General features: G+C 42.1%; 16 non-coding genes across 16 annotated transcripts; all 16 read right to left on the bottom strand.

Moving 5' to 3' along the window:
* Window positions 1-552: 552 nt before the first annotated feature.
* Window positions 553-634, bottom strand: trnas-uga (transfer RNA serine (anticodon UGA)). Its single transcript has one exon. It is a non-coding gene; the product is annotated as a tRNA-Ser (tRNA).
* Window positions 635-1,256: 622 nt separating this feature from the next.
* Window positions 1,257-1,339, bottom strand: trnal-cag (transfer RNA leucine (anticodon CAG)). The gene has a single exon. It is a non-coding gene; the product is annotated as a tRNA-Leu (tRNA).
* Window positions 1,340-3,212: 1,873 nt separating this feature from the next.
* On the bottom strand, window positions 3,213-3,294 carry trnas-aga (transfer RNA serine (anticodon AGA)). The gene has a single exon. It is a non-coding gene; the product is annotated as a tRNA-Ser (tRNA).
* A 2,987-nt stretch (window positions 3,295-6,281) lies between these two features.
* On the bottom strand, window positions 6,282-6,364 carry trnal-aag (transfer RNA leucine (anticodon AAG)). Its single transcript has one exon. It is a non-coding gene; the product is annotated as a tRNA-Leu (tRNA).
* A 2,322-nt stretch (window positions 6,365-8,686) lies between these two features.
* Window positions 8,687-8,769, bottom strand: trnal-aag (transfer RNA leucine (anticodon AAG)). Its single transcript has one exon. It is a non-coding gene; the product is annotated as a tRNA-Leu (tRNA).
* Window positions 8,770-10,637: 1,868 nt separating this feature from the next.
* On the bottom strand, window positions 10,638-10,719 carry trnas-uga (transfer RNA serine (anticodon UGA)). The gene has a single exon. It is a non-coding gene; the product is annotated as a tRNA-Ser (tRNA).
* A 1,557-nt stretch (window positions 10,720-12,276) lies between these two features.
* Window positions 12,277-12,359, bottom strand: trnal-cag (transfer RNA leucine (anticodon CAG)). Its single transcript has one exon. It is a non-coding gene; the product is annotated as a tRNA-Leu (tRNA).
* Window positions 12,360-14,233: 1,874 nt separating this feature from the next.
* On the bottom strand, window positions 14,234-14,315 carry trnas-aga (transfer RNA serine (anticodon AGA)). Its single transcript has one exon. It is a non-coding gene; the product is annotated as a tRNA-Ser (tRNA).
* A 2,531-nt stretch (window positions 14,316-16,846) lies between these two features.
* trnas-uga (transfer RNA serine (anticodon UGA)) lies at window positions 16,847-16,928 on the bottom strand. The gene has a single exon. It is a non-coding gene; the product is annotated as a tRNA-Ser (tRNA).
* Window positions 16,929-17,304: 376 nt separating this feature from the next.
* Window positions 17,305-17,387, bottom strand: trnal-aag (transfer RNA leucine (anticodon AAG)). The gene has a single exon. It is a non-coding gene; the product is annotated as a tRNA-Leu (tRNA).
* A 560-nt stretch (window positions 17,388-17,947) lies between these two features.
* Window positions 17,948-18,029, bottom strand: trnas-uga (transfer RNA serine (anticodon UGA)). The gene has a single exon. It is a non-coding gene; the product is annotated as a tRNA-Ser (tRNA).
* A 376-nt stretch (window positions 18,030-18,405) lies between these two features.
* On the bottom strand, window positions 18,406-18,488 carry trnal-aag (transfer RNA leucine (anticodon AAG)). Its single transcript has one exon. It is a non-coding gene; the product is annotated as a tRNA-Leu (tRNA).
* A 1,866-nt stretch (window positions 18,489-20,354) lies between these two features.
* On the bottom strand, window positions 20,355-20,436 carry trnas-uga (transfer RNA serine (anticodon UGA)). Its single transcript has one exon. It is a non-coding gene; the product is annotated as a tRNA-Ser (tRNA).
* Window positions 20,437-20,812: 376 nt separating this feature from the next.
* Window positions 20,813-20,895, bottom strand: trnal-aag (transfer RNA leucine (anticodon AAG)). Its single transcript has one exon. It is a non-coding gene; the product is annotated as a tRNA-Leu (tRNA).
* A 560-nt stretch (window positions 20,896-21,455) lies between these two features.
* Window positions 21,456-21,537, bottom strand: trnas-uga (transfer RNA serine (anticodon UGA)). The gene has a single exon. It is a non-coding gene; the product is annotated as a tRNA-Ser (tRNA).
* A 376-nt stretch (window positions 21,538-21,913) lies between these two features.
* trnal-aag (transfer RNA leucine (anticodon AAG)) lies at window positions 21,914-21,996 on the bottom strand. Its single transcript has one exon. It is a non-coding gene; the product is annotated as a tRNA-Leu (tRNA).
* Window positions 21,997-23,893: the final 1,897 nt, after the last annotated feature.

The following is a 23,893-nucleotide window of genomic DNA, read 5'->3' as shown; positions in this document are numbered from 1 at the left end:
CCTCTGTGCATTTGCCTTTACCGTCTTCTGTGACTTGTGCAATGTGTCTCTGGATGTTAGCCCAGTTGTATCACATATACTTCGGTTTTAGTGTCGTTTTCTGCAAGCTTTGGTACCTTTCAGTGACAGCAATAATAGGAAATGTTGAAACCGTAATAGTGTTTCACTTCATAAAGATTTAGTTAAACTGTTCCCAGTGCATTTGGTGTAATTTATTCTGTGTACAGTTTTTTTCTTTCTTTATTTCTTTATTCACATGAACTGCTTAACGATCGTCAGCGATTTTGTCCCTTTGGATTTGGATGTGGGTTGGATGCGAACCATCATCTGGGCAGCTCCTGAATGTTTAAAGGAACAACACCAGACTCTTGGGTCCCTCAGAATGAAAAGCATCCATTGGTTCAATTGGTAAATTCTCAGTACAACAGCAGGTATGCAACAACTGTAAACTTTTAATAGCATTTAAGGTACATGGTGTTTCAGGGAAGAATCCAGACAGGTTTGTCCTCACTCTTGCTACCCCAGCACTGGAATCACAAACCAAATCTCAGACGTAGTTGGCAGGATTCGGACCTGCGCGGGGAAACCCCAATGGATTTCAAGTCCATCGCCTTAACCACTCGGCCACAACTACGTAAAAAGCCTTGCTTCAGCATGGACCACTGTCTGATCGTATTTGATCCATGCACTTTGTTTCAGAATGTATAGGCTTCCGTTAGGGACCCTGCTCAGGTATTTCGGCAACACAACGAGGCAGTGTAGTTGGTTCCCTCGGCAACCGGCCACGGAGCGTGCCATAGAATCAAGACAGTGTTATAGTTTAGGACTAGAATGGGCTTCAGTGAACAACTCTTAAGCATAGTGTGGCAAACAGAAGCTTAAACCTGTTTGTAAGCGTTCTAAACTAAACATTTCAAGTGACTTACTTCAAAATGAATTCCATGCAAAGAGGAACTACGTTACAAACAGTCTTTCAGACCCTCTACCGAGGGTGCAGCAACTGGTCAGGTTGTCAGAAGTGGGATTTGAACCCACTCCTCCAGAGGAGACTGCGACCTTAACGCAGTACCTTGGACTGCTCTGCCAAGACTGCTCTGCTCTGGAGAAGAAGCTCAAGTTTGAACCCCAGAATGGGCTACAAGGAGGAGTTCAAACTTGAACCCAGGCACCCTAAACTATGCAGGGACATTTCAAGGGATTTCTTGAAAGAGGAACAGCCAATTAACCCCTCAACAGAGTGCAGCAAAGGCTCTAAATGTCAGGAGTGGGATTTGAACCCACGCCTCCAGGGGAGACTGCGACCTGGACGCAGCGCCTTAGACCGCTCGGCCATCCTGACACTTTGAAGCTGCGCGTCGTGGACCGTGCACGATGCACATTATGTTGAGTCGTGTGCTAGTCGTATAAACACTTGTCTGACTGGTCGAATATCTACGGGCAGTGATTTAAAGGGAACCCATGCAGTATTTTGACCCAAATGTTTCCAGGAGAGGACAACACTTTTTAAGGTGACATACCTGGACTTTTAACAGCTCCATAGCTTGTCATACAAGCTTGGGTAACAGCCACAACAAACCAGACACTGAAATGAACAACGCCCGAGTCTGGCATCTCACAATTCAATAGTGGGCAAGCGGTAATATCTGACTGAAGACTTTGTACAATAGCAGGTATGCAATGATTGTTTACTCTTATTGATAATTCTTACGGTTGATAGGGAAGAGGTCACTCAGCATTATTGTTACAACTGATACCCTAACAATGGCTCTGACCTGTCTGAATCATTTGGCAAGTGCTACTTGTTGGGGTAGTTGCTTGTTGCTTACAAGTTGGGGCAACTTTCAGTGAATTTGGACACCACGGATGTGTGAAACTATAATCACATTCATCGTTGTTGAGATTCTAACTTGAGTCTTTCTCTTCATAAATATTTCTTAAAATTCTTGCACAGATATTTAGTGAAACATACGCTGAAATCTCTTGGAGCAATACCTTTGAATACATCAGTGAAAGCATCATTTGGCTGTGTACCTACTCTCAATCTAGAGTGATAACTGCCTGTCAATGTGTGAATCACCTGGTTCATTCACATGGAGTGATCTGCCATCATCACTTCTATTGTCACATTGGATTCTGTGGGTTGGACTGTGAATCATCTCAAGTTATGATCAGACTCTGAGCATTCAAAGGAACAACACTTGACTCAGGCCCCTCAGAATGAAATGGTGGTCAACTGCTAAATTCTCAGTGGACAACTTCTAGGATAGCGGGAATGCAGTGATTATATTTGTTGTGGTGAATACGGCAGGAGAAGATGCAAAGAAGCAGACCACCCATCTGTCTTAATGTCACAGTCGTTATTCTATCAATGGCTCTGACCTTCCTGAATGGTAAGTGCTATTTGTTGGGGTGCTTTTGGATGATTGAAGCAACTAAAGATACTTCCTTTTTTTTTCATTTTATTATTTTTTGATTGATTGATTGATTGATATTATTTTGTTTATTCATTTATTTATTTATTCGTTTATTTTTTCAATTGATTAAACGTTAAACAGTTCGGACAACATCCAATACTTTCAAAAGAAAGCACAATTAGATTTCTTCAAATAGGAGCACTTGATTTACAATATATTCATAAGCGCTTCTCGTTGGGGCGGTCTCCTCTGTGTATTTGCCTTTACCGTCTTCTGTGACTGGTGCAATGTGTCTCTGGATGTTACCCCAGTTGTATCACATATACTTTGGTTTTAATGTCATTTTCTACAAGCTTTGGTACCTTTCAGTGACAGCAATAATAGGAAATGTTGAAACCGTAATATTGTTTCACTTCATAAAGATTTAGTTAAACTGTTCCCAGTGTATTTGGTGTAATTTATTCTGTGTACAGTTTTTTTCTTTCTTTATTTCTTTATTCACATGAACTGCTTAACGATCGTCAGCGCTTTTGTCCCTTTGGATTTGGATGTGGGTTGGATGCGAACCATCATCTGGGCAGCTCCTGAATGTTTAAAGGAACAACACCAGACTCTTGGGTCCCTCAGAATGAAAAGCATCCATTGGTTCAATTGGCAAATTCCCAGTACAACTGCAGGTATGCAACAACTGTAACCTTTTAATAGCATTTAAGGTACATGGTGTTCCAGTGAAGAATACAGTCAGGCTTGTGGTCACTCTGTCTACCCCAGCACTGGACTCACAAACCAAATCGCAGACGTAGTTGGCAGGATTCGGACCTGCGCGGGGAAACCCCAATGGATTTCTAGTCCATCGCCTTAACCACTCGGCCACAACTACGTAAAAAGGCTGTGCTTCAGCATGGACCACTGTCTGATCGTATTTGATCCATGCACTTTGTTTCAGAATGTATAGGCTTCCGTCAGGGACCCTGCTCAGGCATTTCGGCAACACAACGAGGCAGTGTAGTCGGTGCCCTCGGCAACCATCCATGGACAGTGCCATAGAATCAAGACAGTGTTGTAGTTTAAGCCTAGAATGGGCTTCAGTGAACAACTCTTAAGCATAGTGAGGCAAACAGAAGCTTCAACCTATTTGTAAGCGTTCTAAACTATACATTTCAAGTGACTTACTTCAAAATGAGTTCCATGCAAAGAGGAACTACATTACAAACAGTCTTTGAGACCCTCAACAGAGGGTGCAGCAACTGGGCTGATTGTCAGAAGTGGGATTTGAGTCCACGCCTCCAGACTGCTACCTGAACGCAGCACCTTGGACTGCTCTGCCATCCTGATCTGGAGAAGAAGCTCAAGTTTGAACCCCAGAATGGGCTACAAGGAGGAGTTCAAACTTGAACCCTAAACTATGCAGGGACATTTCGAGGGATTTCTTGAAAGAGGAACAGCCAAACAACCCCTCAACAGAGTGCAGCAAAGGCTCTAAATGTCAGGAGCGGGATATAAACCCACGCCTCCAGGGGAGACCGCTCGGCCATCCTGACACGTTGAAGCTGCGCGTCGTGGACCGTGCACGATGCACATTATGTTGAGTCATGTGCTAGTCGTATAAACACTTGTCTGACTGGTCGAATATCTACGGGCAGTGATTTAAAGGGAACCCATGCAGTATTTTGACCCAAATGTTTCCAGGAGAGGACAACACTTTTTAAGGTGACATACCTGGATTTTTAACGGCTCCATAGCTTGTCATACAAGCTTGGGTAACAGCCACAGCAAACCAGACACTGAGATGAACAACGCCCGAGTCTGGCATCTCACAATTCAATAGTGGGCAAGCGGTAATATCTGACTGAAGACTTTGTACAATAGCAGGTATGCAATGATTGTTTACTCTTATTGATAATTCTTACGGTTGATAGGGAAGAGGTCACTCAGCATTATTGTTACAACTGATACCCTAACAATGGCTCTGACCTGTCTGAATCATTTGGTAAGTGCTACTTGTTGGGGTAGTTGCTTGTTGCTTACAAGTTGGGGCAACTTTCAGTGAATTTGGACACCACGGATGTGTGAAACTATAATCACATTCATCGTTGTTGAGATTCTAACTTGAGTCTTTCTCTTCATAAATATTTCTTAAAATTCTTGCACAGATATTTAGTGAAACATACGCTGAAATCTCTTAGAGCAATACCTTTGAATACATCAGTGAAAGCATCATTTGGCTGTGTACCTACTCTCAATCTAGAGTGATAACTGCCTGTCAATGTGTGAATCACCTGGTTCATTCACATGGAGTGATCTGCCATCATCACTTCTATTGTCACATTGGATTCTGTGGGTTGGACTGTGAATCATCTCAAGTTATGATCAGACTCTGAGCATTCAAAGGAACAACACATGACTCAGGCCCCTCAGAATGAAATGGTGGTCAACTGGTAAATTCTCAGTGGACAACTTCTAGGATAGCGGGAATGTAGTGATTATATTTGTTGTGGTGAATGCGGCAGGAGAAGATGCAAAGAAGCAGACCACCCATCTGTCTTATTGTCACGGTCGTTATTCTATCAATGGCTCTGACCTTCCTGAATGGTAAGTGCTATTTGTTGGGGTGCTTTTGGGTGATTGAAGCAACTAAAGATACTTCCTTTTTTTTCATTTTATTATTTATTTATTTATTGATTGATTAATATTTTTTTGTTTATTCATTTATTTATTTATTCGTTTATTTTTTCAATTGATTAAACGTTAAACAGTTCGGACAACATCCAATACTTTCAAAAGAAAGCACAATTAGACTTCTTCAAATAGGAGCACTTGATTTACAATATATTCATAAGCGCTTCTCGTTGGGGCGGTCTCCTCTGTGCATTTGCCTTTACCGTCTTCTGTGACTGGTGCAATGTGTCTCTGGATGTTACCCCAGTTGTATCACATATACTTCGGTTTTAATGTCATTTTCTGCAAGCTTTGGTACCTTTCAGTGACAGCAATAATAGGAAATGTTGAAACCGTAATATTGTTTCACTTCATAAAGATTTAGTTAAACTGTTCCCAGTGTATTTGGTGTAATTTATTCTGTGTACAGTTTTTTTCTTTCTTTATTTCTTTATTCACATGAACTGCTTAACGATCGTCAGCGATTTTGTCCCTTTGGATTTGGATGTGGGTTGGATGCGAACCATCATCTGGGCAGCTCCTGAATGTTTAAAGGAACAACACCAGACTCTTGGGTCCCTCAGAATGAAAAGCATTCATTCAATTGGTAAATTCCCAGTACAACAGCAGGTATGCAACAACTGTAAACTTTTAATAGCATTTAAGGTACATGGTGTTTCAGTGAAGAATACAGTCAGGCTTGTCGTCACTCTGTCTACCCCAGCACTGGAATCACAAACCAAATCTCAGACGTAGTTGGCAGGATTCGGAACTGCGCGGGGAAACCCCAATGGATTTCAAGTCCATCGCCTTAACCACTCGGCCACAACTACGTAAAAAGCCTTGCTTCAGCATGGACCACTGTCTGATCGTATTTGATCCATGCACTTTGTTTCAGAATGTATAGGCTTCCGTCAGGGACCCTGCTCAGGCATTTCGGCAACACAACGAGGCAGTGTAGTCGGTTCCCTCGGCAACCATCCATGGACAGTGCCATAGAATCAAGACAGTGTTGTAGTTTAAGCCTAGAATGGGCTTCAGTGAACAACTCTTAAGCATAGTGTGGCAAACAGAAGCTTAAACCTGTTTGTAAGCGTTCTAAACTAAACATTTCAAGTGACTTACTTCAAAATGAATTCCATGCAAAGAGGAACTACGTTACAAACAGTCTTTCAGACCCTCGACCGAGGGTGCAGCAACTGGTCAGGTTGTCAGAAGTGGGATTTGAACCCACGCCTCCAGAGGAGACTGCGACCTTAACGCAGCGCCTTAGACCGCTCGGCCATCCTGACACACTGGCGCTGTGTGTCGTGGACCATGCACGATGCACATTATGTTGACCATATGAGTCGTATATACACTTGTCTAACTGGTCGAATATCTACGGCAGTGATTTAAAGGGAACCCATGCAGTATTTTGACCCAAATGTTTCCAGGAGAGGACAACACTTTTTAAGGTGACATACCTGGATTTTTAACGGCTCCATAGCTTGTCATACAAGCTTGGGTAACAGCCACAGCAATCCAGACACTGAGATGAACAACGCCCGAGTCTGGCATCTCACAATTCAATAGTGGGCAAGCGGTAATATCTGACTGAAGACTTTGTACAATAGCAGGTATGCAATGATTGTTTACTCTTATTGATAATTCTTACGGTTGATAGGGAAGAGGTCACTCAGCATTATTGTTACAACTGATACCCTAACAATGGCTCTGACCTGTCTGAATCATTTGGTAAGTGCTACTTGTTGGGGTAGTTGCTTGTTGCTTACAAGTTGGGGCAACTTTCAGTGAATTTGGACACCACGGATGTGTGAAACTATAATCACATTCATCGTTGTTGAGATTCTAACTTGAGTCTTTCTCTTCATAAATATTTCTTAAAATTCTTGCACAGATATTTAGTGAAACATACGCTGAAATCTCTTAGAGCAATACCTTTGAATACATCAGTGAAAGCATCATTTGGCTGTGTACCTACTCTCAATCTAGAGTGATAACTGCCTGTCAATGTGTGAATCACCTGGTTCATTCACATGGAGTGATCTGCCATCATCACTTCTATTGTCACATTGGATTCTGTGGGTTGGACTGTGAATCATCTCAAGTTATGATCAGACTCTGAGCATTCAAAGGAACAACACTTGACTCAGGCCCCTCAGAATGAAATGGTGGTCAACTGGTAAATTCTCAGTGGACAACTTCTAGGATAGCGGGAATGTAGTGATTATATTTGTTGTGGTGAATGCGGCAGGAGAAGATGCAAAGAAGCAGACCACCCATCTTTCTTATTGTCACAGTCGTTATTCTATCAATGGCTCTGACCTTCCTGAATGGTAAGTGCTATTTGTTGGGGTGCTTTTGGGTGATTGAAGCAACTAAAGATACTTCCTTTTTTTTCATTTTATTATTTATTTATTTATTGATTGATTGATATTTTTTTGTTTATTCATTTATTTATTTATTCGTTTATTTTTTCAATTGATTAAACGTTAAACAGTTCGGACAACATCCAATACTTTCAAAAGAAAGCACAATTAGACTTCTTCAAATAGGAGCACTTGATTTACAATATATTCATAAGCGCTTCTCGTTGGGGCGGTCTCCTCTGTGCATTTGCCTTTACCGTCTTCTGTGACTGGTGCAATGTGTCTCTGGATGTTACCCCAGTTGTATCACATATACTTCGGTTTTAATGTCATTTTCTGCAAGCTTTGGTACCTTTCAGTGACAGCAATAATAGGAAATGTTGAAACCGTAATATTGTTTCACTTCATAAAGATTTAGTTAAACTGTTCCCAGTGTATTTGGTGTAATTTATTCTGTGTACAGTTTTTTTCTTTCTTTATTTCTTTATTCACATGAACTGCTTAACGATCGTCAGCGATTTTGTCCCTTTGGATTTGGATGTGGGTTGGATGCGAACCATCATCTGGGCAGCTCCTGAATGTTTAAAGGAACAACACCAGACTCTTGGGTCCCTCAGAATGAAAAGCATTCATTCAATTGGTAAATTCCCAGTACAACAGCAGGTATGCAACAACTGTAAACTTTTAATAGCATTTAAGGTACATGGTGTTTCAGGGAAGAATCCAGACAGGTTTGTCCTCACTCTTGCTACCCCAGCACTGGAATCACAAACCAAATCTCAGACGTAGTTGGCAGGATTCTGACCTGTGCGGGGAAACCCCAATGGATTTCAAGTCCATCGCCTTAACCACTCGGCCACAACTACGTAAAAAGCCTTGCTTCAGCATGGACCACTGTCTGATCGTATTTGATCCATGCACTTTGTTTCAGAATGTATAGGCTTCCGTTAGGGACCCTGCTCAGGTATTTCGGCAACACAACGAGGCAGTGTAGTTGGTTCCCTCGGCAACCAGCCACGGAGCGTGCCATAGAATCAAGACAGTGTTATAGTTTAGGACTAGAATGGGCTTCAGTGAACAACTCTTAAGCATAGTGTGGCAAACAGAAGCTTAAACCTGTTTGTAAGCGTTCTAAACTATACATTTCAAGTGACTTACTTCAAAATGAATTCCATGCAAAGAGGAACTACGTTACAAACAGTCTTTCAGACCCTCGACCGAGGGTGCAGCAACTGGTCAGGTTGTCAGAAGCGGGATTTGAACCCACGCCTCCAGAGGAGACTGCGACCTTAACGCAGCGCCTTAGACCGCTCGGCCATCCTGACACACTGACGCTGTGCGTCGTGGACCATGCACGATGCACATTATGTTGACCATATGAGTCGTATATACACTTGTCTAACTGGTCGAATATCTACGGCAGTGATTTAAAGGGAACCCATGCAGTATTTTGACCCAAATGTTTCCAGGAGAGGACAACACTTTTTAAGGTGACATACCTGGATTTTTAACGGCTCCATAGCTTGTCATACAAGCTTGGGTAACAGCCACAGCAATCCAGACACTGAGATGAACAACGCCCGAGTCTGGCATCTCACAATTCAATAGTGGGCAAGCGGTAATATCTGACTGAAGACTTTGTACAATAGCAGGTATGCAATGATTGTTTACTCTTATTGATAATTCTTACGGTTGATAGGGAAGAGGTCACTCAGCATTATTGTTACAACTGATACCCTAACAATGGCTCTGACCTGTCTGAATCATTTGGTAAGTGCTACTTGTTGGGGTAGTTGCTTGTTGCTTACAAGTTGGGGCAACTTTCAGTGAATTTGGACACCACGGATGTGTGAAACTATAATCACATTCATCGTTGTTGAGATTCTAACTTGAGTCTTTCTCTTCATAAATATTTCTTAAAATTCTTGCACAGATATTTAGTGAAACATACGCTGAAATCTCTTAGAGCAATACCTTTGAATACATCAGTGAAAGCATCATTTGGCTGTGTACCTACTCTCAATCTAGAGTGATAACTGCCTGTCAATGTGTGAATCACCTGGTTCATTCACATGGAGTGATCTGCCATCATCACTTCTATTGTCACATTGGATTCTGTGGGTTGGACTGTGAATCATCTCAAGTTATGATCAGACTCTGAGCATTCAAAGGAACAACACTTGACTCAGGCACCTCAGAATGAAATGGTGGTCAACTGGTAAATTCTCAGTGGACAACTTCTAGGATAGCGGGAATGTAGTGATTATATTTGTTGTGGTGAATGCGGCAGGAGAAGATGCAAAGAAGCAGACCACCCATCTTTCTTATTGTCACAGTCGTTATTCTATCAATGGCTCTGACCTTCCTGAATGGTAAGTGCTATTTGTTGGGGTGCTTTTGGGTGATTGAAGCAACTAAAGATACTTCCTTTTTTTTCATTTTATTATTTATTTATTTATTGATTGATTGATATTTTTTTGTTTATTCATTTATTTATTTATTCGTTTATTTTTTCAATTGATTAAACGTTAAACAGTTCGGACAACATCCAATACTTTCAAAAGAAAGCACAATTAGACTTCTTCAAATAGGAGCACTTGATTTACAATATATTCATAAGCGCTTCTCGTTGGGGCGGTCTCCTCTGTGCATTTGCCTTTACCGTCTTCTGTGACTTGTGCAATGTGTCTCTGGATGTTACCCCAGTTGTATCACATATACTTCGGTTTTAATGTCGTTTTCTGCAAGCTTTGGTACCTTTCAGTGACAGCAATAATAGGAAATGTTGAAACCGTAATATTGTTTCACTTCATAAAGATTTAGTTAAACTGTTCCCAGTGTATTTGGTGTAATTTATTCTGTGTACAGTTTTTTTCTTTCTTTATTTCTTTATTCACATGAACTGCTTAACGATCGTCAGCGATTTTGTCCCTTTGGATTTGGATGTGGGTTGGATGCGAACCATCATCTGGGCAGCTCCTGAATGTTTAAAGGAACAACACCAGACTCTTGGGTCCCTCAGAATGAAAAGCATCCATTGGTTCAATTGGTAAATTCTCAGTACAACAGCAGGTATGCAACAACTGTAAACTTTTAATAGCATTTAAGGTACATGGTGTTTCAGGGAAGAATCCAGACAGGTTTGTCCTCACTCTTGCTACCCCAGCACTGGAATCACAAACCAAATCTCAGACGTAGTTGGCAGGATTCGGACCTGCGCGGGGAAACCCCAATGGATTTCAAGTCCATCGCCTTAACCACTCGGCCACAACTACGTAAAAAGCCTTGCTTCAGCATGGACCACTGTCTGATCGTATTTGATCCATGCACTTTGTTTCAGAATGTATAGGCTTCCATCAGGGACCCTGCTCAGGCATTTCGGCAACACAACGAGGCAGTGTAGTCGGTTCCCTCGGCAACCATCCATGGACAGTGCCATAGAATCAAGACAGTGTTGTAGTTTAAGCCTAGAATGGGCTTCAGTGAACAACTCTTAAGCATAGTGAGGCAAACAGAAGCTTCAACCTATTTGTAAGCGTTCTAAACTTGATTTACAATATATTCATAAGCGCTTCTCGTTGGGGCGGTCTCCTCTGTGCATTTGCCTTTACCGTCTTCTGTGACTTGTGCAATGTGTCTCTGGATGTTAGCCCAGTTGTATCACATATACTTCGGTTTTAATGTCGTTTTCTGCAAGCTTTGGTACCTTTCAGTGACAGCAATAATAGGAAATGTTGAAACCGTAATAGTGTTTCACTTCATAAAGATTTAGTTAAACTGTTCCCAGTGCATTTGGTGTAATTTATTCTGTGTACAGTTTTTTTCTTTCTTTATTTCTTTATTCACATGAACTGCTTAACGATCGTCAGCGATTTTGTCCCTTTGGATTTGGATGTGGGTTGGATGCGAACCATCATCTGGGCAGCTCCTGAATGTTTAAAGGAACAACACCAGACTCTTGGGTCCCTCAGAATGAAAAGCATCCATTGGTTCAATTGGTAAATTCTCAGTACAACAGCAGGTATGCAACAACTGTAAACTTTTAATAGCATTTAAGGTACATGGTGTTTCAGGGAAGAATCCAGACAGGTTTGTCCTCACTCTTGCTACCCCAGCACTGGAATCACAAACCAAATCTCAGACGTATTTGGCAGGATTCGGACCTGCGCGGGGAAACCCCAATGGATTTCAAGTCCATCGCCTTAACCACTCGGCCACAACTACGTAAAAAGCCTTGCTTCAGCATGGACCACTGTCTGATCGTATTTGATCCATGCACTTTGTTTCAGAATGTATAGGCTTCCGTTAGGGACCCTGCTCAGGTATTTCGGCAACACAACGAGGCAGTGTAGTTGGTTCCCTCGGCAACCGGCCACGGAGCGTGCCATAGAATCAAGACAGTGTTATAGTTTAGGACTAGAATGGGCTTCAGTGAACAACTCTTAAGCATAGTGTGGCAAACAGAAGCTTAAACCTGTTTGTAAGCGTTCTAAACTAAACATTTCAAGTGACTTACTTCAAAATGAATTCCATGCAAAGAGGAACTACGTTACAAACAGTCTTTCAGACCCTCGACCGAGGGTGCAGCAACTGGTCAGGTTGTCAGAAGTGGGATTTGAACCCACTCCTCCAGAGGAGACTGCGACCTTAACGCAGTACCTTGGACTGCTCTGCTCTGGAGAAGAAGCTCAAGTTTGAACCCCAGAATGGGCTACAAGGAGGAGTTCAAACTTGAACCCAGGCACCCTAAACTATGCAGGGACATTTCAAGGGATTTCTTGAAAGAGGAACAGCCAAATAACCCCTCAACAGAGTGCAGCAAAGGCTCTAAATGTCAGGAGTGGGATTTGAACCCACGCCTCCAGGGGAGACTGCGACCTGAACGCAGCGCCTTAGACCGCTCGGCCATCCTGACACTTTGAAGCTGCGCGTCGTGGACCGTGCACGATGCACATTATGTTGAGTCGTGTGCTAGTCGTATAAACACTTGTCTGACTGGTCGAATATCTACGGGCAGTGATTTAAAGGGAACCCATGCAGTATTTTGACCCAAATGTTTCCAGGAGAGGACAACACTTTTTAAGGTGACATACCTGGACTTTTAACAGCTCCATAGCTTGTCATACAAGCTTGGGTAACAGCCACAACAAACCAGACACTGAAATGAACAACGCCCGAGTCTGGCATCTCACAATTCAATAGTGGGCAAGCGGTAATATCTGACTGAAGACTTTGTACAATAGCAGGTATGCAATGATTGTTTACTCTTATTGATAATTCTTACGGTTGATAGGGAAGAGGTCACTCAGCATTATTGTTACAACTGATACCCTAACAATGGCTCTGACCTGTCTGAATCATTTGGCAAGTGCTACTTGTTGGGGTAGTTGCTTGTTGCTTACAAGTTGGGGCAACTTTCAGTGAATTTGGACACCACGGATGTGTGAAACTATAATCACATTCATCGTTGTTGAGATTCTAACTTGAGTCTTTCTCTTCATAAATATTTCTTAAAATTCTTGCACAGATATTTAGTGAAACATACGCTGAAATCTCTTGGAGCAATACCTTTGAATACATCAGTGAAAGCATCATTTGGCTGTGTACCTACTCTCAATCTAGAGTGATAACTGCCTGTCAATGTGTGAATCACCTGGTTCATTCACATGGAGTGATCTGCCATCATCACTTCTATTGTCACATTGGATTCTGTGGGTTGGACTGTGAATCATCTCAAGTTATGATCAGACTCTGAGCATTCAAAGGAACAACACTTGACTCAGGCCCCTCAGAATGAAATGGTGGTCAACTGCTAAATTCTCAGTGGACAACTTCTAGGATAGCGGGAATGCAGTGATTATATTTGTTGTGGTGAATACGGCAGGAGAAGATGAAAAGAAGCAGACCACCCATCTGTCTTAATGTCACAGTCGTTATTCTATCAATGGCTCTGACCTTCCTGAATGGTAAGTGCTATTTGTTGGGGTGCTTTTGGATGATTGAAGCAACTAAAGATACTTCCTTTTTTTTTTCATTTTATTATTTTTTGATTGATTGATTGATTGATATTATTTTGTTTATTCATTTATTTATTTATTAGTTTATTTTTTCAATTGATTAAACGTTAAACAGTTCGGACAACATCCAATACTTTCAAAAGAAAGCACAATTAGATTTCTTCAAATAGGAGCACTTGATTTACAATATATTCATAAGCGCTTCTTGTTGGGGCGGTCTCCTCTGTGTATTTGCCTTTACCGTCTTCTGTGACTGGTGCAATGTGTCTCTGGATGTTACCCCAGTTGTATCACATATACTTTGGTTTTAATGTCATTTTCTACAAGCTTTGGTACCTTTCAGTGACAGCAATAATAGGAAATGTTGAAACCGTAATATTGTTTCACTTCATAAAGATTTAGTTAAACTGTTCCCAGTGTATTTGGTGTAATTTATTCTGTGTACAGTTTTTTTCTTTCTTTATTTCTTTATTCACATGAACTGCTTAACGATCGTCAGCGCTTTTGTCCCTTTGGATTTGGATGTGGGTTGGATGCGAACCATCATCTGGGCAGCTCCTGAATGTTTAAAGGAACAACACCAGACTCTTGGGTCCCTCAGAATGAAAAGCATCCATTGGTTCAATTGGCAAATTCCCAGTACAACTGCAGGTATGCAACAACTGTAACCTTTTAATAGCATTTAAGGTACATGGTGTTCCAGTGAAGAATACAGTCAGGCTTGTGGTCACTCTGTCTACCCCAGTACTGGAATCACAAACCAAATCGCAGACGTAGTTGGCAGGATTCGGACCTGCGCGGGGAAACCCCAATGGATTTCTAGTCCATCGCCTTAACCACTCGGCCACAACTACGTAAAAAGGCTGTGCTTCAGCATGGACCACTGTCTGATCGTATTTGATCCATGCACTTTGTTTCAGAATGTATAGGCTTCCGTCAGGGACCCTGCTCAGGAATTTCGGCAACACAACGAGGCAGTGTAGTCGGTTCCCTCGGCAACCATCCATGGACAGTGCCATAGAATCAAGACAGTGTTGTAGTTTAAGCCTAGAATGGGCTTCAGTGAACAACTCTTAAGCATAGTGAGGCAAACAGAAGCTTCAACCTATTTGTAAGCGTTCTAAACTATACATTTCAAGTGACTTACTTCAAAATGAGTTCCATGCAAAGAGGAACTACATTACAAACAGTCTTTGAGACCCTCAACAGAGGGTGCAGCAACTGGGCTGATTGTCAGAAGTGGGATTTGAGTCCACGCCTCCAGACTGCTACCTGAACGCAGCACCTTGGACTGCTCTGCCATCCTGATCTGGAGAAGAAGCTCAAGTTTGAACCCCAGAATGGGCTACAAGGAGGAGTTCAAACTTGAACCCTAAACTATGCAGGGACATTTCGAGGGATTTCTTGAAAGAGGAACAGCCAAACAACTCCTCAACAGAGTGCAGCAAAGGCTCTAAATGTCAGGAGCGGGATATAAACCCACGCCTCCAGGGGAGACCGCTCGGCCATCCTGACACGTTGAAGCTGCGCGTCGTGGACCGTGCACGATGCACATTATGTTGAGTCGTGTGCTAGTCGTATAAACACTTGTCTGACTGGTCGAATATCTACGGGCAGTGATTTAAAGGGAACCCATGCAGTATTTTGACCCAAATGTTTCCAGGAGAGGACAACACTTTTTAAGGTGACATACCTGGATTTTTAACGGCTCCATAGCTTGTCATACAAGCTTGGGTAACAGCCACAGCAAACCAGACACTGAGATGAACAACGCCCGAGTCTGGCATCTCACAATTCAATAGTGGGCAAGCGGTAATATCTGACTGAAGACTTTGTACAATAGCAGGTATGCAATGATTGTTTACTCTTATTGATAATTCTTACGGTTGATAGGGAAGAGGTCACTCAGCATTATTGTTACAACTGATACCCTAACAATGGCTCTGACCTGTCTGAATCATTTGGTAAGTGCTACTTGTTGGGGTAGTTGCTTGTTGCTTACAAGTTGGGGCAACTTTCAGTGAATTTGGACACCACGGATGTGTGAAACTATAATCACATTCATCGTTGTTGAGATTCTAACTTGAGTCTTTCTCTTCATAAATATTTCTTAAAATTCTTGCACAGATATTTAGTGAAACATACGCTGAAATCTCTTAGAGCAATACCTTTGAATACATCAGTGAAAGCATCATTTGGCTGTGTACCTACTCTCAATCTAGAGTGATAACTGCCTGTCAATGTGTGAATCACCTGGTTCATTCACATGGAGTGATCTGCCATCATCACTTCTATTGTCACATTGGATTCTGTGGGTTGGACTGTGAATCATCTCAAGTTATGATCAGACTCTGAGCATTCAAAGGAACAACACTTGACTCAGGCCCCTCAGAATGAAATGGTGGTCAACTGGTAAATTCTCAGTGGACAACTTCTAGGATAGCGGGAATGTAGTGATTATATTTGTTGTGGTGAATGCGGCAGGAGAAGATGCAAAGAAGCAGACCACCCATCTGTCTTATTGTCACGGTCGTTATTCTATCAATGGCTCTGACCTTCCTGAATGGTAAGTGCTATTTGTTGGGGTGCTTTTGGGTGATTGAAGCAACTAAAGATACTTCCTTTTTTTTTTCATTTTATTATTTATTGATTGATTGATTGATTGATATTTTTTTGTTTATTCATTTATTTATTTATTCGTTTATTTTTTCAATTGATTAAACGTTAAACAGTTCGGACAACATCCAATACTTTCAAAAGAAAGCACAATTAGACTTCTTCAAATAGGAGCACTTGATTTACAATATATTCATAAGCGCTTCTCGTTGGGGCGGTCTCCTCTGTGCATTTGCCTTTACCGTCTTCTGTGACTGGTGCGATGTGTCTCTGGATGTTACCCCAGTTGTATCACATATACTTCGGTTTTAATGTCATTTTCTGCAAGCTTTGGTACCTTTCAGTGACAGCAATAATAGGAAATGTTGAAACCGTAATATTGTTTCACTTCATAAAGATTTAGTTAAACTGTTCCCAGTGTATTTGGTGTAATTTATTCTGTGTACAGTTTTTTTCTTTCTTTATTTCTTTATTCACATGAACTGCTTAACGATCGTCAGCGATTTTGTCCCTTTGGATTTGGATGTGGGTTGGATGCGAACCATCATCTGGGCAGCTCCTGAATGTTTAAAGGAACAACACCAGACTCTTGGGTCCCTCAGAATGAAAAGCATTCATTCAATTGGTAAATTCCCAGTACAACAGCAGGTATGCAACAACTGTAAACTTTTAATAGCATTTAAGGTACATGGTGTTTCAGGGAAGAATCCAGACAGGTTTGTCCTCACTCTTGCTACCCCAGCACTGGAATCACAAACCAAATCTCAGACGTAGTTGGCAGGATTCGGACCTGCGCGGGGAAACCCCAATGGATTTCAAGTCCATCGCCTTAACCACTCGGCCACAACTACGTAAAAAGCCTTGCTTCAGCATGGACCACTGTCTGATCGTATTTGATCCATGCACTTTGTTTCAGAATGTATAGGCTTCCGTTAGGGACCCTGCTCAGGTATTTCGGCAACACAACGAGGCAGTGTAGTTGGTTCCCTCGGCAACCAGCCACGGAGCGTGCCATAGAATCAAGACAGTGTTATAGTTTAGGACTAGAATGGGCTTCAGTGAACAACTCTTAAGCATAGTGTGGCAAACAGAAGCTTAAACCTGTTTGTAAGCGTTCTAAACTATACATTTCAAGTGACTTACTTCAAAATGAATTCCATGCAAAGAGGAACTACGTTACAAACAGTCTTTCAGACCCTCGACCGAGGGTGCAGCAACTGGTCAGGTTGTCAGAAGTGGGATTTGAACCCACGCCTCCAGAGGAGACTGCGACCTTAACGCAGCGCCTTAGACCGCTCGGCCATCCTGACACACTGACGCTGTGCGTCGTGGACCATGCATGATGCACATTATGTTGACCATATGAGTCGTATATACACTTGTCTAACTGGTCGAATATCTACGGCAGTGATTTAAAGGGACCCCATGCAGTATTTTGACCCAAATGTTTCCAGGAGAGGACAACACTTTTTAAGGTGACATAGCTGGATTTTTAACGGCTTGTCATACAAGCTTGGGTAACAGCCACAGCAAACCAGACACTGAAATGAACAACGCCCGAGTCTGGCATCTCACAATTCAATAGTGGGCAAGCGGTAATATCTGACTGAAGACTTTGTACAATAGCAGGTATGCAATGATTGTTTGATCTGGGCAGCTCCTGAATGTTTAAAGGAACAACACCAGACTCTTGGGTCCCTCAGAATGAAAAGCATTCATTCAATTGGTAAATTCCCAGTACAACAGCAGGTATGCAACAACTGTAAACTTTTAATAGCATTTAAGGTACATGGTGTTTCAGGGAAGAATCCAGACAGGTTTGTCCTCACTCTTGCTACCCCAGCACTGGAATCACAAACCAAATCTCAGACGTAGTTGGCAGGATTCGGACCTGCGCGGGGAAACCCCAATGGATTTCAAGTCCATCGCCTTAACCACTCGGCCACAACTACGTAAAAAGCCTTGCTTCAGCATGGACCACTGTCTGATCGTATTTGATCCATGCACTTTGTTTCAGAATGTATAGGCTTCCGTTAGGGACCCTGCTCAGGTATTTCGGCAACACAACGAGGCAGTGTAGTTGGTTCCCTCGGCAACCAGCCACGGAGCGTGCCATAGAATCAAGACAGTGTTATAGTTTAGGACTAGAATGGGCTTCAGTGAACAACTCTTAAGCATAGTGTGGCAAACAGAAGCTTAAACCTGTTTGTAAGCGTTCTAAACTATACATTTCAAGTGACTTACTTCAAAATGAATTCCATGCAAAGAGGAACTACGTTACAAACAGTCTTTCAGACCCTCGACCGAGGGTGCAGCAACTGGTCAGGTTGTCAGAAGTGGGATTTGAACCCACGCCTCCAGAGGAGACTGCGACCTTAACGCAGCGCCTTAGACCGCTCGGCCATCCTGACACACTGACGCTGTGCGTCATGGACCATGCACGATGCACATTATGTTGACCATATGAGTCGTATATACACTTGTCTAACTGGTCGAATATCTACGGCAGTGATTTAAAGGGAACCCATGCAGTATTTTGACCCAAATGTTTCCAGGAGAGGACAACACTTTTTAAGGTGACATACCTGGATTTTTAACGGCTCCATAGCTTGTCATACAAGCTTGGGTAACAGCCACAGCAAACCAGACACTGAGATGAACAACGCCCGAGTCTGGCATCTCACAATTCAATAGTGGGCAAGCGGTAATATCTGACTGAAGACTTTGTACAATAGCAGGTATGCAATGATTGTTTACTCTTATTGATAATTCTTACGGTTGATAGGGAAGAGGTCACTCAGCATTATTGTTACAACTGATACCCTAACAATGGCTCTGACCTGTCTGAATCATTTGGTAAGTGCTACTTGTTGGGGTAGTTGCTTGTTGCTTACAAGTTGGGGCAACTTTCAGTGAATTTGGACACCACGGATGTGTGAAACTATAATCACATTCATCGTTGTTGAGATTCTAACTTGAGTCTTTCTCTTCATAAATATTTCTTAAAATTCTTGCACAGATATTTAGTGAAACATACGCTGAAATCTCTTAGAGCAATACCTTTGAATACATCAGTGAAAGCATCATTTGGCTGTGTACCTACTCTCAATCTAGAGTGATAACTGCCTGTCAATGTGTGAATCACCTGGTTCATTCACATGGAGTGATCTGCCATCATCACTTCTATTGTCACATTGGATTCTGTGGGTTGGACTGTGAATCATCTCAAGTTATGATCAGACTCTGAGCATTCAAAGGAACAACACTTGACTCAGGCCCCTCAGAATGAAATGGTGGTCAACTGGTAAATTCTCAGTGGACAACTTCTAGGATAGCGGGAATGTAGTGATTATATTTGTTGTGGTGAATGCGGCAGGAGAAGATGCAAAGAAGCAGACCACCCATCTGTCTTATTGTCACGGTCGTTATTCTATCAATGGCTCTGACCTTCCTGAATGGTAAGTGCTATTTGTTGGGGTGCTTTTGGGTGATTGAAGCAACTAAAGATACTTCCTTTTTTTTTTCATTTTATTATTTATTGATTGATTGATTGATTGATATTTTTTTGTTTATTCATTTATTTATTTATTCGTTTATTTTTTCAATTGATTAAACGTTAAACAGTTCGGACAACATCCAATACTTTCAAAAGAAAGCACAATTAGACTTCTTCAAATAGGAGCACTTGATTTACAATATATTCATAAGCGCTTCTCGTTGGGGCGGTCTCCTCTGTGCATTTGCCTTTACCGTCTTCTGTGACTGGTGCGATGTGTCTCTGGATGTTACCCCAGTTGTATCACATATACTTCGGTTTTAATGTCATTTTCTGCAAGCTTTGGTACCTTTCAGTGACAGCAATAATAGGAAATGTTGAAACCGTAATATTGTTTCACTTCATAAAGATTTAGTTAAACTGTTCCCAGTGTATTTGGTGTAATTTATTCTGTGTACAGTTTTTTTCTTTCTTTATTTCTTTATTCACATGAACTGCTTAACGATCGTCAGCGATTTTGTCCCTTTGGATTTGGATGTGGGTTGGATGCGAACCATCATCTGGGCAGCTCCTGAATGTTTAAAGGAACAACACCAGACTCTTGGGTCCCTCAGAATGAAAAGCATTCATTCAATTGGTAAATTCCCAGTACAACAGCAGGTATGCAACAACTGTAAACTTTTAATAGCATTTAAGGTACATGGTGTTTCAGGGAAGAATCCAGACAGGTTTGTCCTCACTCTTGCTACCCCAGCACTGGAATCACAAACCAAATCTCAGACGTAGTTGGCAGGATTCGGACCTGCGCGGGGAAACCCCAATGGATTTCAAGTCCATCGCCTTAACCACTCGGCCACAACTACGTAAAAAGCCTTGCTTCAGCATGGACCACTGTCTGATCGTATTTGATCCATGCACTTTGTTTCAGAATGTATAGGCTTCCGTTAGGGACCCTGCTCAGGTATTTCGGCAACACAACGAGGCAGTGTAGTTGGTTCCCTCGGCAACCAGCCACGGAGCGTGCCATAGAATCAAGACAGTGTTATAGTTTAGGACTAGAATGGGCTTCAGTGAACAACTCTTAAGCATAGTGTGGCAAACAGAAGCTTAAACCTGTTTGTAAGCGTTCTAAACTATACATTTCAAGTGACTTACTTCAAAATGAATTCCATGCAAAGAGGAACTACGTTACAAACAGTCTTTCAGACCCTCGACCGAGGGTGCAGCAACTGGTCAGGTTGTCAGAAGTGGGATTTGAACCCACGCCTCCAGAGGAGACTGCGACCTTAACGCAGCGCCTTAGACCGCTCGGCCATCCTGACACACTGACGCTGTGCGTCGTGGACCATGCATGATGCACATTATGTTGACCATATGAGTCGTATATACACTTGTCTAACTGGTCGAATATCTACGGCAGTGATTTAAAGGGAACCCATGCAGTATTTTGACCCAAATGTTTCCAGGAGAGGACAACACTTTTTAAGGTGACATAGCTGGATTTTTAACGGCTTGTCATACAAGCTTGGGTAACAGCCACAGCAAACCAGACACTGAAATGAACAACGCCCGAGTCTGGCATCTCACAATTCAATAGTGGGCAAGCGGTAATATCTGACTGAAGACTTTGTACAATAGCAGGTATGCAATGATTGTTTGATCTGGGCAGCTCCTGAATGTTTAAAGGAACAACACCAGACTCTTGGGTCCCTCAGAATGAAAAGCATTCATTCAATTGGTAAATTCCCAGTACAACAGCAGGTATGCAACAACTGTAAACTTTTAATAGCATTTAAGGTACATGGTGTTTCAGGGAAGAATCCAGACAGGTTTGTCCTCACTCTTGCTACCCCAGCACTGGAATCACAAACCAAATCTCAGACGTAGTTGGCAGGATTCGGACCTGCGCGGGGAAACCCCAATGGATTTCAAGTCCATCGCCTTAACCACTCGGCCACAACTACGTAAAAAGCCTTGCTTCAGCATGGACCACTGTCTGATCGTATTTGATCCATGCACTTTGTTTCAGAATGTATAGGCTTCCGTTAGGGACCCTGCTCAGGTATTTCGGCAACACAACGAGGCAGTGTAGTTGGTTCCCTCGGCAACCAGCCACGGAGCGTGCCATAGAATCAAGACAGTGTTATAGTTTAGGACTAGAATGGGCTTCAGTGAACAACTCTTAAGCATAGTGTGGCAAACAGAAGCTTAAACCTGTTTGTAAGCGTTCTAAACTATACATTTCAAGTGACTTACTTCAAAATGAATTCCATGCAAAGAGGAACTACGTTACAAACAGTCTTTCAGACCCTCGACCGAGGGTGCAGCAACTGGTCAGGTTGTCAGAAGTGGGATTTGAACCCACGCCTCCAGAGGAGACTGCGACCTTAACGCAGCGCCTTAGACCGCTCGGCCATCCTGACACACTGAAGCTGTGCGTCATGGACCATGCACGATGCACATTATGTTGACCATATGAGTCGTATATACACTTGTCTAACTGGTCGAATATCTACGGCAGTGATTTAAAGGGAACCCATGCAGTATTTTGACCCAAATGTTTCCAGGAGAGGACAACACTTTTTAAGGTGACATACCTGGATTTTTAACGGCTCCATAGCTTGTCATACAAGCTTGGGTAACAGCCACAGCAATCCAGACACTGAGATGAACAACGCCCGAGTCTGGCATCTCACAATTCAATAGTGGGCAAGCGGTAATATCTGACTGAAGACTTTGTACAATAGCAGGTATGCAATGATTGTTTACTCTTATTGATAATTCTTACGGTTGATAGGGAAGAGGTCACTCAGCATTATTGTTACAACTGATACCCTAACAATGGCTCTGACCTGTCTGAATCATTTGGTAAGTGCTACTTGTTGGGGTAGTTGCTTGTTGCTTACAAGTTGGGGCAACTTTCAGTGAATTTGGACACCACGGATGTGTGAAACTATAATCACATTCATCGTTGTTGAGATTCTAACTTGAGTCTTTCTCTTCATAAATATTTCTTAAAATTCTTGCACAGATATTTAGTGAAACATACGCTGAAATCTCTTAGAGCAATACCTTTGAATACATCAGTGAAAGCATCATTTGGCTGTGTACCTACTCTCAATCTAGAGTGATAACTGCCTGTCAATGTGTGAATCACCTGGTTCATTCACATGGAGTGATCTGCCATCATCACTTCTATTGTCACATTGGATTCTGTGGGTTGGACTGTGAATCATCTCAAGTTATGATCAGACTCTGAGCATTCAAAGGAACAACACTTGACTCAGGCCCCTCAGAATGAAATGGTGGTCAACTGGTAAATTCTCAGTGGACAACTTCTAGGATAGCGGGAATGTAGTGATTATATTTGTTGTGGTGAATGCGGCAGGAGAAGATGCAAAGAAGCAGACCACCCATCTTTCTTATTGTCACAGTCGTTATTCTATCAATGGCTCTGACCTTCCTGAATGGTAAGTGCTATTTGTTGGGGTGCTTTTGGGTGATTGAAGCAACTAAAGATACTTCCTTTTTTTTCATTTTATTATTTATTTATTTATTGATTGATTGATATTTTTTTGTTTATTCATTTATTTATTTATTCGTTTATTTTTTCAATTGATTAAACGTTAAACAGTTCGGACAACATCCAATACTTTCAAAAGAAAGCACAATTAGACTTCTTCAAATAGGAGCACTTGATTTACAATATATTCATAAGCGCTTCTCGTTGGGGCGGTCTCCTCTGTGCATTTGCCTTTACCGTCTTCTGTGACTGGTGCAATGTGTCTCTGGATGTTACCCCAGTTGTATCACATATACTTCGGTTTTAATGTCATTTTCTGCAAGCTTTGGTACCTTTCAGTGACAGCAATAATAGGAAATGTTGAAACCGTAATATTGTTTCACTTCATAAAGATTTAGTTAAACTGTTCCCAGTGTATTTGGTGTAATTTATTCTGTGTACAGTTTTTTTCTTTCTTTATTTCTTTATTCACATGAACTGCTTAACGATCGTCAGCGATTTTGTCCCTTTGGATTTGGATGTGGGTTGGATGCGAACCATCATCTGGGCAGCTCCTGAATGTTTAAAGGAACAACACCAGACTCTTGGGTCCCTCAGAATGAAAAGCATTCATTCAATTGGTAAATTCCCAGTACAACAGCAGGTATGCAACAACTGTAAACTTTTAATAGCATTTAAGGTACATGGTGTTTCAGGGAAGAATCCAGACAGGTTTGTCCTCACTCTTGCTACCCCAGCACTGGAATCACAAACCAAATCTCAGACGTAGTTGGCAGGTTTCGGACCTGCGCGGGGAA

Source organism: Ictalurus punctatus, chromosome 13 (assembly GCF_001660625.3).
Source record: "Ictalurus punctatus breed USDA103 chromosome 13, Coco_2.0, whole genome shotgun sequence".
Classification (NCBI taxonomy): domain Eukaryota; kingdom Metazoa; phylum Chordata; class Actinopteri; order Siluriformes; family Ictaluridae; genus Ictalurus; species Ictalurus punctatus.
This window is presented reverse-complemented; position numbering and strand designations above follow the sequence as displayed.